The sequence below is a fragment of the Microcaecilia unicolor genome, chromosome 3 (genome assembly GCF_901765095.1).
Source record: "Microcaecilia unicolor chromosome 3, aMicUni1.1, whole genome shotgun sequence".
Classification (NCBI taxonomy): domain Eukaryota; kingdom Metazoa; phylum Chordata; class Amphibia; order Gymnophiona; family Siphonopidae; genus Microcaecilia; species Microcaecilia unicolor.
In genome coordinates, this window is record NC_044033.1 from 239,123,514 (window position 1) to 239,139,451 (window position 15,938).

Below are 15,938 nucleotides of genomic sequence, written 5' to 3' on the forward strand. Positions count from 1 at the left end.
CAAGTGGAACAGGCTGATGCTTGTACTACTCACACAGAGATGATGACAGGTAGGGAAATGACATTACCAATTCATTTGTTGTACAGGACTAATGATGTGAACTTGTCCAGTGCTACCTCCACTCATGAATATGTCACCCAGTTGCGTAAGCATTTGCAAAGTGCCTTTGCCTTTGCTCAGAAAAATTTGGAAAGTAGCGCTAGAGGTAGAAAAGCCTATTATGATCAAGGGACTACCTCTAAAGAATACCAAATTGGCGACAAGGTATTCTACTTCAATTTTGCCAGAAACAAGGTTAAAGAAAGGAAGTTTCTGCCTAGTTGGCGTGGTCCATTCCCAATAGTGGAAAAAGCTTCACCTGTGGCTTACCAAATTTGCCTCAAGAAAAATATTAAGGGTGAAGACACCCTTAAATGGGTCCACATCAATCAGTTGAGACCACGTCATCCCAGTCATTTGATTCCAGACGTATGTGTTGATGACACGAACTGTACTAACACCCCAACAGCATAGTCTGTTTTCTTTGTACCTTGCAGATGCAGAAAAGAACCTTGATGATCGTGTTCTTGATCTCCGTGCTGCTGGGATCGTGGTCCAAGATGATCGAACCTGGTCCCATGTCTGGAGTTGTTCTGCAAGATACCCCTGGCTTCCTGATTACCCAGTTCCACATGTCCACTCACGTTGTCATCCCACTTTTGACCATCTCGTGGGTCATCATGCTCCTGTGTGCTGTAGTGTTTTGGAGAGACCTTCGTCATTTACGCTATCGCGTAAACACTTTGTCACCTACGGCAATGAGATTGCAAGACTTTATGTAGTTACCTCTAACCAGAGTTTTGCCAACAAGTTATTCCATTTTCACTTTTCTGTACTAATATGCTTTGCTTTGCATGATGTGATTTTCATGATCTATGTGATTATGGTTCATGATTTGTTTGATTAATTTTCATGTGTTAAGACTTTTAACTAACTGCACATGCGGGTTCTATTATTCAGTATTTTGCTGTATTAGCATGTGTGATTTCCTTGTGAACATTATTTTGCTTAATTGAACTGTTTGAAGAGCGTTAGTTTGCATTAGTTGAGATTTACTTTGAAACTTTTTGTAGTTGACCATGAAGTTTGTACCTGAATCCTGACTGAACTGTCTGGCTTATTTTTGTAGTTAGGTTGGAGAAGGCCTTTACTCCTTTGTAGTAATTTCCATCTCCAAGGGGGGGAATCTGTAGGAGTATTTGCTGTGATCTCACCCACCCTGTGTGCATATGAGAGCACCTTTACAGCCAAAATGGACGCTGCAACCTTTCACCTATATGTCTGACTACCAACTGTGCAGAAGTCAGCATTTCAGCTTGTAATAGACTTACTGAAGCCTGCACCACCTCCAAGGTCACTCTGTATCGGGGGAGAATGCATGTCCCTGAGGGAGAGAGAGTGAGAGAGAGCTTACGAGATAAAACGGACAAAGGAAGCTTCATACAGATGCTGGGAGTACATGGTGGGATTATTTCTGATTGGCTCCCAGAAAACTGATGGATCTGAGAAGCGGGAACAGAAAGAGACTAATTCCTGAGAGAAGAAGAAGAGAGAAGAACAGAAGAACAGAAGAGGAGAACACTTGCATTTCTGCAAGCACCTAATTTACCTGAGAGACTTACTGATAATACCTGGCAAAGCTTTTCCCCAGATTACAGCTGTCTACAGGATCTATACTGAGTCTGTATCATCTGTGGCTGATCAAGACAAGTGCATCACCTGAGCTTGTGGGACCTCGCTGAGACATTCGGCTGAGGCATCGGAAGGAATCTGATCTGGTAACCGGGACGGTGAGATCATAGTTTACTTCCTTCAGGCTGGGTTAGATAATTAGTCTGTGCTCGGACCCAACAGATGTGTGACGTCAGGATTTATGATCTCTAGTTGCTGTTAGCCTAGTATAAGATTTGTGTGGTAATCATTAGGATCTTGGTATTGTGTTTATCTGTCAGTACAGATTAGCCAATAGGATAATCATAGTTATTCTCTATATTTTTGGTATCATTGTGCATGCAATCAGGAATTGCTGATGCTATAAGCTGATAAGAGTTTTCTATATTTTTGTATATAACGCTGTATAAATAAACTAATATATTCCATTGGTCTGTCCGTTATTTTCCATGCAGCTAAGGTTGGGCAGAGGCCACGCCCCCTAGACATAAGCGAGTACATAGGTAGGAATTGGCCTCTTACAAAAACATATATATAACCACCTACAGGGCAGAGAATGAGAAGACACTGCATGGAGAGAGAGAGAGAGAGAGAGAGAGAGAGAGAGAGAGAGAGGCTGCATGGCAAGGGAGACAGAGTGAAGAGGGTGCAAGGCAGGGGCACAAAGAAAGAGGAAGCTGAATGGCAGACAGAAAATGAAGAGATGCAGAGCAGGGGGAACAGAGAGAGAGAGAGAAGCAGCTTCACTGCAGGGAACAGACAGAGAGAGAGGGCGAAAGAGAGAGAGAGAGAGAGAGAGAGAGAGAGAGAGAGAGAGAGAAGAAGACACTGAATGACAAGGGACACAGAGAAACAGAGAGAGAGAGAAGAGGTTGTATTGCAAGGGGCAGAGAGAGAGAGAGAGTGAGTGATGAGGCTGCATTGCAACTGGCACAGGGAAATTGAGAAGAGGGTAGGGTGGAAGTGCAGAGGAAAGAAGGGGAGAAATGGGACGAGGGAGGAATGGGGACACAGAAGGCAGATACTGAACATGGGAATAGGGACAGGGACACAATGGAAATGATGGTGGACATGGAGAAAGAAAGAATACTCTGCGTCACAATCAACCACAACCTTACTCTCGAGAGCCAAGTAAACTCAGTAATAAAGAAAATGTTCTACTCAATGTGGAAACTGAAACGCATAAAACCTTTTTTCTCGAGGGAAATTTTTCGAAACCTTAGTCAATCCAGTGTTGGGTGGGTTTTGTGCTTTTGAATTGTTTTGTATTCTTAGAAGTCATGTGTTTGTATTAGAAAAGTATGATAATCTGAGTCTGGCATTTATTTTATTCATAGACCGATACCCCTGTCAGTATGATGTAACTGAGTGGTTCCTGATGAAGCCCTGCTATCCGTGAAACGAATCGGGCCCCATTGAAAATCAACAGTTGAATTGTGGGGTTGTCAAGCCAGCATTTATTGAGCTAAGTTGATGCACGCTATGCTTTAGCTTGAAGAGTTTTTGTAACTCAGTTATCTTTAACATTTGTTCTCTACCATGGGCTTTTTTGTATAAAAAAAATTTGTGCTCCATTATGGGCAACTTTGCATGATGCTCCTACTGTATATGGGCAATTTTGAATGAGTGGAGTAGGGAATATTTACCCCATGAAAGTGTTGCAGGAATTACCACTATTGTTAGCAGAATCTGTGGTACTTCAGGAGTCAAACAGCACACACCAGAATGAGGGAGAAATCTTCTTTATTTGCCAGCAAACAAAGTAGAACATCAGCACTAAGTCTCTTCTTCTCTTTCTCAGCTCTCTGGATCTCTTGGCTTCTGTCTCAGCTCCTTCTCTTCTTCTTAGCTCTCTCCTTCTTCTTCTCTCCTTCTTCTTCTGACGTAAGCTGCTTCTGCTCCCAGTTATATACAGTTTTAAACCCCTCTAGCCCCCCTTACTTTCCAGATGGTAAAGAATAGATTGATTACCCTGTCTGAACCAATCATCTCTACACATATATTCAAAATATCAGTTACATAGGTTTGATATTTTCTGAACTGACCTATGACCTGGGGCCTCTCACACTAGACATTGTGTCACCTATCTCTTGGCATTTTATTATGATTAAATTCTCAGCTAACTTCATAACTTAGGTTCATTGAGGGGCTAAGGGGCCAGTCTTACATTTACCTATAATTAATCAAGACTTTCCCTGACCTCTTTCACCTATTAGCTTTCTACACAGAACTCGCTAGGACTGTAGATAATTCAAACCAGATGCTGACCTCTTAAACTGCAGACAAAGCTTCACTTGAAAAGTCAGCCACTAATGTAACACTGAATTAAAAAGAATATTCTACATAGAAATAGAACTTATTAATTACACAGAATAAAACATATTCTAAAATAAGCAGAAATCAGAATTCCTTATAAGACAACATCTAACTCATCAAGAATATCTAGAATTATTTAAACTACAAACTTCTAACCAGCATTCAACTAATCCTTTAAACTGCCTGCAATATGCCTGGCTCATAATGGTATCCATATGTGATAAATAATTACTTCTCTCTGACCTTTTAAACTCTAGTCTAGCAAAAGTTAGACTTCTAAGTAATCTAAACCATATGGCATTCCTCCATCACTTGCAGGACTGAACCAAACTTTAAACACCAATTAACAATTAATATACAGTAATTTCTCTGCCCAGGCTGCCTCAAAAGAAACTTGATCACAGGCACAAAGTCTTCTATAGACAACAGTGTCTTGTTGATTAGACCTTGGCAGAAGCCTTGGTTTCTGACGGTATTTCCCACTTTCCTCATGTCTTTACATTCATTCCACACAACCCTTTGGATTGTGTTTGGCTGTTTTTCAGTTTTCTGGAGTTTATTTTCTAACCCTAACTGCAGATTTTGATATTTTTACCCTTGGAAAAAATCCCCCACCTTTTTCTGGCAGATGGGCAACTGTTCTTTCTCACTTCTGCTTTTTTCATGCACCTGCAATCTCTGTGGTCAGAATCTATTTTCATCATTTTCATCATTCCAAATCATCAAACTACTGTCACAGTTAGAAAATGCTCTTTTAAAATTAATTCTTCCTTGGTTTGTCTTTCCCAGCAGCCTTTGAGGCTGGGCCAGGCTCTTCCAGCAGGTCCCAAGCTGGGTAGTAGGCCTCAGGCTTATACTATATTTATACAGTTGGCAGTCAAGGGAACCCCTTGTCTTGAAGCTTTAGGCGACTCTGGTGCGGAGGGCAATTTCATCAGCGAAGATTTGGTGCGAAGTCATCAAATTCCTACCGAAGGATTGCCTCACCCCCTCTCCATCTCAGTGGCATTGGGACTGGTTCAAAGAGTGTTACACACCAGGACCATGCCTATGATGATACGGGTTGGAGTCCTACATAAAGAAATTGTCACCTTTTACGTGCTCCCATCAGCCAATGAGTCCATCATTCTAGTATTACCCTGGCTTCGCTTGCATAACCCCCGCATCGACTGGGACCGGGATCAGTTGTCAGCATGGGGTCCAGAGCCTGCCATAGAGCCTGTCTGGACAAAAGTCTCTCCGGTACCAGCACTGCTTCCTCTGGCCCAGACCGGTAAAAATCCTTCAAAGATGTGTTTTCTAAACAACGAGCGGAGACTTTACCTCCTCATCAACCTTATGATTGTGCCATTGACCTAGTACCGGGAGCTGAAACCCCTCATGGCTGAGTATATCCTCTCTCCTGTCCAGAAACCGAAGCAATGACCCAGTATATACAGGACAACCTTGCTCGAGGGTTCATTCGTCCTTCTAAGTCACCAGCGGGCGCAGGGTTTTTCTTTGTGGAGAAGAAAGATGGAGGGTTGCGCCCATGTATTGATAATAGAGGGCTCAATGCTATTATGCGAAAGGACAAGTATCCTTTACCCCTAATTGCGGAGATGTTTGATCGACTTCAAGGAGCCCGGATATTTTCCAAACTGGATCTTAGAGGGGCCTATAACCTCATTCGGATCTGAGAAGGTGATGAGTGGAAGACCGCATTTAACACCGGCGACGGGCACTATTTTATTTCTTTCTTGCAAAACCTTAACCCCCAGATTCTGTATATCGCACCTAGATTTCCATGCAGAAATCCGAGCAGATCCCATAACAATGCGCATAATCTAATTGGTTAACAAGCCAATCAGCAGTGTTAATTGGATGTTAACAAGCAATTAGGAGCACAAATTGACATTAATTAGAACTAATATATAGAACTCACTAAGCGTATTTTATAACATGATGTGCGTAAATTGTAATACGCATTGTTAAAAAGGGACATGACCATGGGTGTGGAAAGGCCGGGTCATGGGCGTTCTGACCATTTATACACAGGGTTATAGAATATACCGGCTCTGTGCCTCGTTTAGGTGTTGGGATTTACACCAGATTGTACTTGGCGTAATTCCTCGTGATCAAAGATAGTCATGCGGACCACCATCAGCGTATTCTATAATCCGCATTGGAAATTTTGTAGAATACGCTTAGGCGAAAATGATTTTCCAGGCGTCATATATTGAATCCAGCCCTAAATGTATAAGTTTACCAGCACATATGGCAGGTAATTTTGTAAAGGCTCATTTCTCTGGGTGCAGCACTTGTTTCTCATGGAGATGACTTTGAAAAATGCCCTGTAAGGGAGTGTTTCTATAACTACATTTCATGCAGAAAAAGCATGCCTAGTTTTTGATGTTGCTCAAAGAAGAAGTCCATGTGCGCTTTCCCTTTGAAAAGTACCCCAGGAAAATAATGCACTTACAATTATATCTGCTTTTTGGATCCACAGGTTTCTTTCTGGGTTAATTTACTGTATATGTTTATACGTGAATTTTCAAACACATCTTGTAACTGAAACCCTGCTCCTGGGAATGTTTCTGCCCATTGTAGATACATTTTGCAAAGCTAAATTGATGAGAGTACTGTTACCCATAGACTCTTGAATTTGCGGGGGTGGGGGAAGGGTGGTCTGTGACACTTTAGCATATTAATTTGCATATGTACATCTCATATATATTCATTATGGTTCATAGGCACATTTGTGATATATGCTGTATGCACAATGTTGTCACAAGGACCAATGTTAGGAATCTTTGAATCACTTATCCCTACGGTGGCCATGCCGTTTTGCACTATGGCTTCATCAAAGGACATATGTATGACAACTTCACCAGCACACTCATTCTTTGAATGGCTGTGAATTTTATTACAGTCAAAAATATAGACTCTTTCAGCACTGCTGTAAGAGTTCAGCAGCCAAAAGTGTCTAAATTGTTTACTGTATTATCTGTATCAGCTGTATCTAATGGTTAGAGCAGTATGCTGCCAACCAGTGAAGTCAGGGTTTAAATCCAACTGTGGCTCCTTGATTTCTTCGATGAGTGACAACACTCCATTGCCTCAGGTACACACTTACCCCCCTGTTTATTAAACTGCACTAGCAGCTGGAAGTGTGCTAATGCTGACACAGCCCATTCCTCTGATGTAGTTTCCTGTTTCCGCGAGGGCGGGACACTGAGAGGGAAGGGAAGGCTGGAGGTGAGCCTGCTGCTTTCACTGCCACCACCACCACCGTGATTTTCAGGGTAAAAAAATAAAAGATTTAAATGCAAGGCAGCAGGAATAGAAAGCAGGGCTGTCAGGAAGATGAGGGCGGGCAGGTGGGGCTGGGGTTGGAACTGGAACTCGACGGGGGCTGAAAAGGGGGCAGGTGGAGGCTGGGGCGAGTCACTGGACATGGATGGGAGGGGAGAATAGGAGGAAAACGAGAATGACTGGACATGGAAGGGAGGGGAGGGCAGAGGAGAATCGCTGGACATGGAAGGCAGGGGGAGGAGAATCGCTGGACATGGTTGAGAGGGAAGGATGGGGTACAAGAGAATCGCTGGACATTAATGGGAGGGGAGAGCAGAGGAGAATCGCTGGACATGGATGAGAGGGGAGGGCAGGGGAGAGAGGAGAGTTGCTGGACATGGATGGAGGAGAGGGAAGACAGGAAGGAGATGCACATGGATGGAGGGGAGAGAGGAAAAATGCTGGACATGGATGAAGTGGAGTGCAGGGAAGAGAGGAGAAATGTTGGAGGGAAGGAAAGACAGAGAACGGAGATGCACATTCATTCCCATCTAACATTGCCCTTCTGTCTTTCACCCTCCAGCGCCAAGCATTACCGTCTCTATCCTTCCTCCCTCTCTCCTTCCATTCAGCTTAGCCTGTCTCTCCCCAATACTGTCTCTTTTCCCTTCCCCCATCATGCAGTATAGTCTCTCTCATCTCTTTCACTCACCCCACCATTGCCCCATTAAAGCCTCCTGAGTCTGCAGCTTCCTGAAGGCAAGCTTTCCTACCTTGCTTCTTGCTCACTTTCTTCCCCTGTTCCCCCTATCATACAACATAGTTCCATCTCTATTTCCCTCACCCCACCATTGTCCCATCTCTCTCCTTATCCCTCTCTTTTTCCACTTTGCTCCATCCTAGTGACTAATTAATGCCTCGAGTCTGCAGCTGCCTGGAGAAACCATGAGCTGTCCTGCTTCTCCCTTGCACATTCACTCTCCTCCCTCTATGTCACGACGGCAAAACAAAACGAAACCATGGGTGGGGCCGTAGCCCTGCATGCACCGCTGCCGGCTTCCTTCCTCCTCTTCCCCTCATGATGCAACTTCCTGCTTTGGGGACGGAGGGAGGAGGATGGAAGCCGACAGTAGTGTGTGCAGGGCTACAGTTTAATTAACGTTTTAATGCTGTGATGGAGAGTGAGCAAGGGAGAGGCACAACAGCTTGTGGTTTCTCCAGGCTGCCGCAATAGCAGCCCTGGAGGAAGTCAGTATCTAGATGCCTGTGCCCATACCCCTGCCCAAGTAAGGGCAGCTCATTTTGGGGGGGGGGGGGGCAAAGTCCCCTCACTCCCACCAAACTACACCCATGCATCAGGTAGAATATTCTGGAAAAGTCCTATTGAATCCAAGAAATGGCTTTGGATTTTACCATCCAAGGGGTCATTTAATCAATGTCTTTCTTTGTGTAAAGCTGTAAGTCATATTTTATAGAACTGAATACTGATAGATGCCTCCAAATGCTTGTTTGAGGTGGATACTTTAGCTTTGGGAATGGCTGAAAACACTTTTTAGTTCTTTTTTACACGGAGATATACCCTTAGGCGTGTTTGTAGTTTTATGACTGACCAGTTGTATAGCAATTCCTGAAAATGTAGTCAGTACAGTTATGCCAAAACATGGACTAAGAAATAAGAAAACAGTATTAAGAAGATATACACTGAACTGTTCTATTGCATTTTTATTCTCAAGTTTGATTTTAACAATGAATAAAGAAGTTTTATATTTGGGCTGTTGTCTATCTGCTCTTCTTTTGAGACAAGCTTACACATGTGTCACATGTAGGTGACCCTGGGGTGAAGGGTTGTGATGTGCATGTGTTGAAAAACAAATATGTGAGCACACATTTAGAGAACACACACACCTTTTTACGCGCTTCATAGTAGGCAAAAATATGTGAGTTGGTGTTTGCATCTTACTGAGTCTGGATCTGGGAGCCTTTTTGACAAGGCACTTTATAGAACAGGCATAAACAGATGCCTTTTTGAACCTCATGTGAATGTGCTGTTATAAACTAAGACCCCACATGGATAACTTACCCTTTGAATAGCAGCAGAGTGAGAGGACCACCATAAGAATAAGCTTGTTCATCTTCTCTTCACCAAGTAAGGAAGATTCCCACTGCAGGCACAGGCAGCTCCTTGTGACTCTGGGCAAGTCACTTAACCCTCCATTGCCCCAGGTACAAATAAGTACCTAAGCCGCATTGAGCCTGCCATGAGTGGGAAAGCGCGGGGTACAAATAAAAAAAACAAACAACCTTTTAGATGAGTTGCAACCTTGATGTTGAGTCAGTGGATGAGTCTTATCTGTCTTCCAGCCTACACCTACATAAGCTTTTATACATTCTCAGGGAAAGTAGCAACCAATCAACTTCTCTAGATTTCTATGTGTCATAAGCTTCTTATATAATATATTGGCCATCAATTAGCCAATATTTCCAGGAGATACATCACTGTCTTGTTCTCTCCTTGATGTACTTTACACATGTACAAACTATGCATCTACCCATGGCCCAAATGTTCAAGACGGGCCCTTTTAGCTATGTTAATTTAATAACTCTAAAGGCATATTTGTGCCCTGGTGAGTTAGCTGCTGTCAGAAAGAAGAACGGTGGGGAGCGGGAACCAGAGCTACTGGTGACTGCAGAGATCTGTCTATTCTCCCCACTCCTTGTGCATTATAGTCTTCCAGTCAACAGAAGAAGTTTTAGAGGACGGCTTCTTCCCTGCTGCTTCTGTCTCTACCAGTTTCCTCTGCAGTCAGAACTCTATGTGGCTCTATTTATGGGAGTTTTAAAATGTATTTATATTAGGACAGGGCTACACAATGTCTTTGCCTAGGACACACCAAAGGGATAATTCCACCGTGCACATATAGAATAAATGTATAGGGGATGGTGATGATAAAATCTTAGGATGTGGTGAAAAAAAAATCGTAGAAGCACAGACTATGATGACAAATAAAGACCTTATGGCTTATCCAGTCTACTCATCCATATTATCACTATCCCTTCTGCTCCCTTATTTTTGTTACATTTGTACCCCACACTTTCCCACTCATGGCAGGCTCAATGCGGCTTACATATTATATACAGGTACTTATTTGTACCTGGGGGAATGGAGGGTTAAGTGACTTGCCCAGAATCACAAGGAGCTGCCTATGCCTGAGGTGGGAATTGAACTCAGTTCCTCAGGACCAAAGTCCACCACCCTAAGCACTAGGCCACTCCTCCTTAGAGATCTTATGTACTTGTCCCATGCTTTCATGAATTCAGATACAGTCTTCATGTCCACCACAACCAGCAGGAGGCCATTCCACTCATTCGCCATCTTTTCCATAAAGACGTCTTATACGTTTGAGATGGATTGTAGACAACAAGATGACAAAAATACCACTAGTTACATTTGTGCCTTCCTCATGGAGTATCAGGATTTGCCATTAGTATGTCAGTATTACATGTCTTATTTTTATTTATTTATTTGTTGCATTTGCATCCCACATTTTCCCACCTCTTTGCAGGCTCAATGTGGCTTACAATACATCATGAATAGTGAGAATACATGAGAAGGTACGCATTTAGTATAACAGAAGGATTTGGGGTAGCATGATTATTAGCTCAGAAACAAATTTCACACAGACAATATCATTAGCACACATCTCTCACAAAGCTGTGAGACTGAAATAAGTCTGAATTAATTCACACCAGTGGCGTTCCTAGGGGCGCTGACACCCGGGGCGGTCGCCGTTGCGCCCTGCCCCCTGGGTGCAGCGCCCCACCCCCCCAGTGCAGCGCGAACCCCCTCGTCACTCCCCCACCCTGGCGAAAGACCCCCCCCGGGTGCACGCCGCTGGGGGGGGGAGGTGGTGCCGTATGCCGGTTAGCTTCGTTGTTTCCATGCTCCCTCTGCCCCGGAACAGGAAGTAACCTGTTCCTGAGCAGAGGGAGCATGGAAACAACGAAGCTGACCTCCACACGGCACCCCCCCAGCGGCGTGCACCCGGGGCAGGCCGCACCCACCGCCCCCCCCCCCTTAGTACGCCACTGATTCACACTAATAAAAGAAGATCCCATTTAGATTTTAAACTTAAGCTTTGAATCTTGTATATCAAGTGGTGTCCTTTTCACACTCTTATCTCATCTTGCTGATAGTAGATGTTGTGATCTCAGATCACACCCCCCTCTCTTTATCTTTCTTTTTTCTTCCATTACTTCAACATGCCTGTTTCTACTTGCCATGTATACAAAATACTATTAAAGAGATGATACCATTTCATATGCTCTAATCCAACAGACAGGGATAAACACCTCAGGTTACTGACTACATTTTTCAGCAAAGTTTAGAACCTTAAAATTAGTTCTGGGAAAATGACATCTTCATTAAAAGAAATGCAGGGAGTCCTTGCAATACAAAGAAAGACTACAGAGCAAGCAAACTTCACAGATCGAAAAGAAACAAAGCACAAGCCATAGAAGACCAATATGGAGTTTGTCAGTTTAGTATGGTTAGAGAGAAAGCCAAATCTTTTTTTCTCAGAAGTCACCAAGACTAAGATTTCATGTAACCTGGCTCCTATTGGTACCTGAGAACCATAAGTCTTTAAGTGGTCATCTAGGTGTCATTCCACACAATGCCCATGATTTCTTCTTATCTATTAGGATTATAAAACTTGTCTTGCAGCCTTTCCAGCTCCAACTGACCTAAGGATTTCATATTCTGACCTGGGAACTGAACCAAGATTCTTGTGCACAGGGCTTATCATCTGAACCACCGGACCATCCCCTCAGTGGCGTAGCCAGACTGCCAATTTTGGATGGGCCTGAACCCAAAGTGGGTGGGCACAAAATTTTCTCTCTACCCCCCTCCCCCAGCAAAATTTAGTCACGCTAATCAGATGCATTTGTCACACCGGGTAAAGTGCTGCTTTTCAGTGCATCAGATTTCAGAAAATTTATTTAATAGCCTAACACCCTTTTCAATGAGCTTTCAGAGGCCAAAACCTCCTGCCTCAGGTCAGTATAATGCTGTTACGGTATCCTCGCCTGACCTAAGGAAGGAAGTATTGGTCTCTGAAACTTCATTAACACAGGTACCATATTACTTTATCCTAAATTAAAAGTAAAATTATTTTCTTTACCTTTCTTGTATGGCCATTTACTTTTTTCTCATTGTGTCGCTCCCAGTCTCTAGATTCTGCTTTCCTTCGTTTTCGCTTAACTCTTCTGCCACGGTTTCCTGGCCATTTCTCATTTTTCTCTCCTTTTTCTTTGCTTTCTTCAATATTTTTCTGCCTCTCTCTCTCTGTCCTGATTTAATTCATTCTTACTATCCATTCTTTAATTTCCTTCATCTACTTATGGCTTTTCATCTTTTTCTCACCCTTGTTCTCCCCATGCCCCTTCCTCTTATTCTCCAGTCTTTCACTACTCTCCTTTTCCATCCATCAGCTCTCTTCTTTCTCTCCCCATCCTTCCAGTAGTCTCCCCTCTTTCTTTCTGCATCCTTCCGTCCAGTGTCACCTCTTTCTCCCTACCCTTCCATCCAGCGTCTTCCCTCTTTCTCTCCCCATCCTTCCATCCATCTATCCTCTCTCCTGATCCTTCCATCTAATGTCTCTCTCCCTCTTTCTAACCAGTGTCTCTGTATCACTCTACCCTTTTCTGTTCAGTGTCCCTTCTCTCTCCACATCCTTCCAGTCTCTCACCTTTCTCTCTGCATCCTTCCAGTCTCTCCCCTTTCTCTCCCCATCCTTCCATCCAGAGTCTCTCTCCCCATCCATCCGTTTTCCCTCTTTCTCTCCCCATCCTTCCATCTGTTTTCTATCTTTTCTCCCCATCCTTCCATGTTTTTCCTCTTTCTCCCCATCCTTCCATGTTTTCCCTCATTCTCTGCCATCCTTCCATCTGTTTTCCCTCTTTTCTCCCCATCCTTCCATGTTTTCCCTCTTTCTCCCCATCCTTCCATCTGTTTTCCCTCTTTTCTCCCCATCCTTCCATGTTTTCCCTCTTTCTCCCCATCCTTCCATGTTTTCCCTCTTTTCTCCCCATCCTTCCGTTTTCCCTCTTTTTTCTCCCCATCCTTCCATGTTTTCCCTCTTTCTCCCCATCCTTCCATGTTTTCCCTCATTCTCTGCCATCCTTCCATCTGTTTTCCCTCTTTTCTCCCCATCCTTCCATGTTTTCCCTCTTTCTCCCCATCCTTCCATGTTTTCCCTCTTTTCTTCGACGAGGCCCGCCCTGCATGCCAGCGCCAGCTCCCATTGCCGGCCACTGCTGCTTTTCCTGTTGAGCAGCAGGGCCGGCGTTACAAAAAGAAGAAGCACTAACGGCGCTAAGGACCGTAGGACGAGAAATGTTAAAAAAAAAAAAAAAGCGCGGCACCGGCTTGCACTGTCTCGGCAGCCTTGAGGCATTGGCTGCTGGCTCGCAGGCTCCTCCCGCAGACGGGAGGAGCCTGCGAGCCAGCAGCCAATGCCTCAGCAGCCAAAGCCTCAAGGCTGCCGAGACAGTGCCTGCCGGTGCCGCGCTTTTTTTTTTTTTTAAACATTTCTCGTCCTTAGCGCCGTTAGCGCTTCTTCTTTTTGTAGCGCCGGCCCTGCTGCTCAACAGGAAAAGCAGCAGTGGCCGGCAATGGGTGCTGGGGCTGGCGCTGGGCGGGCCTGTGCTGAAATTGGGTGGGCCTGGGCCCAGCCAGGCCCACCCGTAGCTACGCCCCTGCATCCCCTGCAAAACTCCATGGAACCTCCCTGACTCTGCCTCCTGTAAAGCCCACTCCTGCTGACTTGCAATATGGTTGGTTAATGCTAATATTCAGAAGCTTTGCCCTTTTAAGTGCGACAGAATATCACTGGATAGCTGGGTACAAGTGCTTTAACCAGGCAGGAGCCTCTGCTGTCCAGTTAAATCTCTTAACTGGAGAGCAGATTTTCCTTTTGGAAATGTTACAGCACACACAGGAGGTACAAAGGTATTTGAAGATATGTACTTGTTTTATAGCTGTGAAGAGTACATGTTTGCAAATACTGATAGTAAATTAAAAATGAAATAGTAGCACGTTTCCCATTCTGGCACGTATATACTATTATTCTAATCATTTAAATTTATATTGATTTATTTATTCATCCTTTCGACTATGGCCAGATCAGATTACATTCATAATACATTCATATCAAAAACATGCATTCATAATAAAAACACAATACACACACAAACACACACACATAAAATCAATAAATCAATCTGCCAACTTAATAAATAAAACAGTCCATCCATTCTCATTGAAAGAAATGAGTTTTTTCAGCCTTTTGGAAATTTAGGAGATCATTATTAGATTTCACAGCAAGAGGCAACCTATTCCATAGCCAAACTAATGAATAGAAAAAAGTTTGTGAATGAGCACATTTGTGCTGGAAAGACCTTGTGGGGATAAAAAGCACTTCTCACATTGAGAATGTAACAACATATTTGCGTCTATGTTTACTAAGCGTCGCTATGGGTGTGTTAGCATTTTTAACGCAGTAAATGGTTTACACACATTAAACGCTAACGCGCCCATTGAAATGTATAGGCGCGTTAGCGTTTAACGTGCCTTAAATTTACAGGTGCATTAAAAATGCTAATGCACCTTAGTAAACATACTCCTTGATGTATAACTTGATAGCTTCTCATACACATAAGTTGGAACCATATCATGAAAAATCTTAATAGCTAACACCAACATTTTAAAGATGCACTGTTTACTAATAGGAAGCCAATGCATTGACAGAAGAAAAGGTGAAATGTTCACACAATGACTAATTTTTTTAGGAGCCAAATTGCTGAATTCTGGACCTGCTGGAGCCTTTTCAAACTGTTATTAGGCAACCCCACAAACAGTGCATTACAATAATCTATGCACGAGATCATATTGGCATACAACTGGATGTATGTATTTGTCACATAAATGTTAGTTATAGAATTTACAACTGACAATATATTTTCTCCATTTTATTTCAGGTAATTCTAACAACCTCAATTTCTCTGTACATGAATCTTCTGTAATGCCAATTGGAATTATCTCTGCCAGAATGAAAGTCAGTAAGAGTTTGCATCTCATCCATTCTTTAACCCCTATATATTCCCACTTAGGAATTTATCCCTCTGCCTCGTAAGCAAGCACAATACAATAGGAAAGTGGAAAAATTGATTTAATAAATCATGATATGAATGTTATTTCATCAAATGGAAAAGAAATCCCCTCACGTCTTCCCCCAGAGAAAAATATTCAAATGGTCATGTAAATTGGAGACCTTCTTGTTTAGGTGGATGCAAGTCATGATATACCTTAAAAATTCCCCTATTTTGGTACAGTACCAGTGACCATTAAACCCATGTGGAGAGGTATTTTCGATATGACATCTAGGTCGGACTTTGGATGTTTTGCACTAAATGTCCAAAATCTGAATAGGAATAATAATCATTTTCAAACAACAAAATGTTTAGCCTTTTTTTTTCTGAAAATGACCACATGTAAGATGGTGCACTACTGGAACCAGGATCTCTAATACCTAATAAAAGTTCATGCTGATAAATTCCAAAATATTGCCAAAATGTGTGTA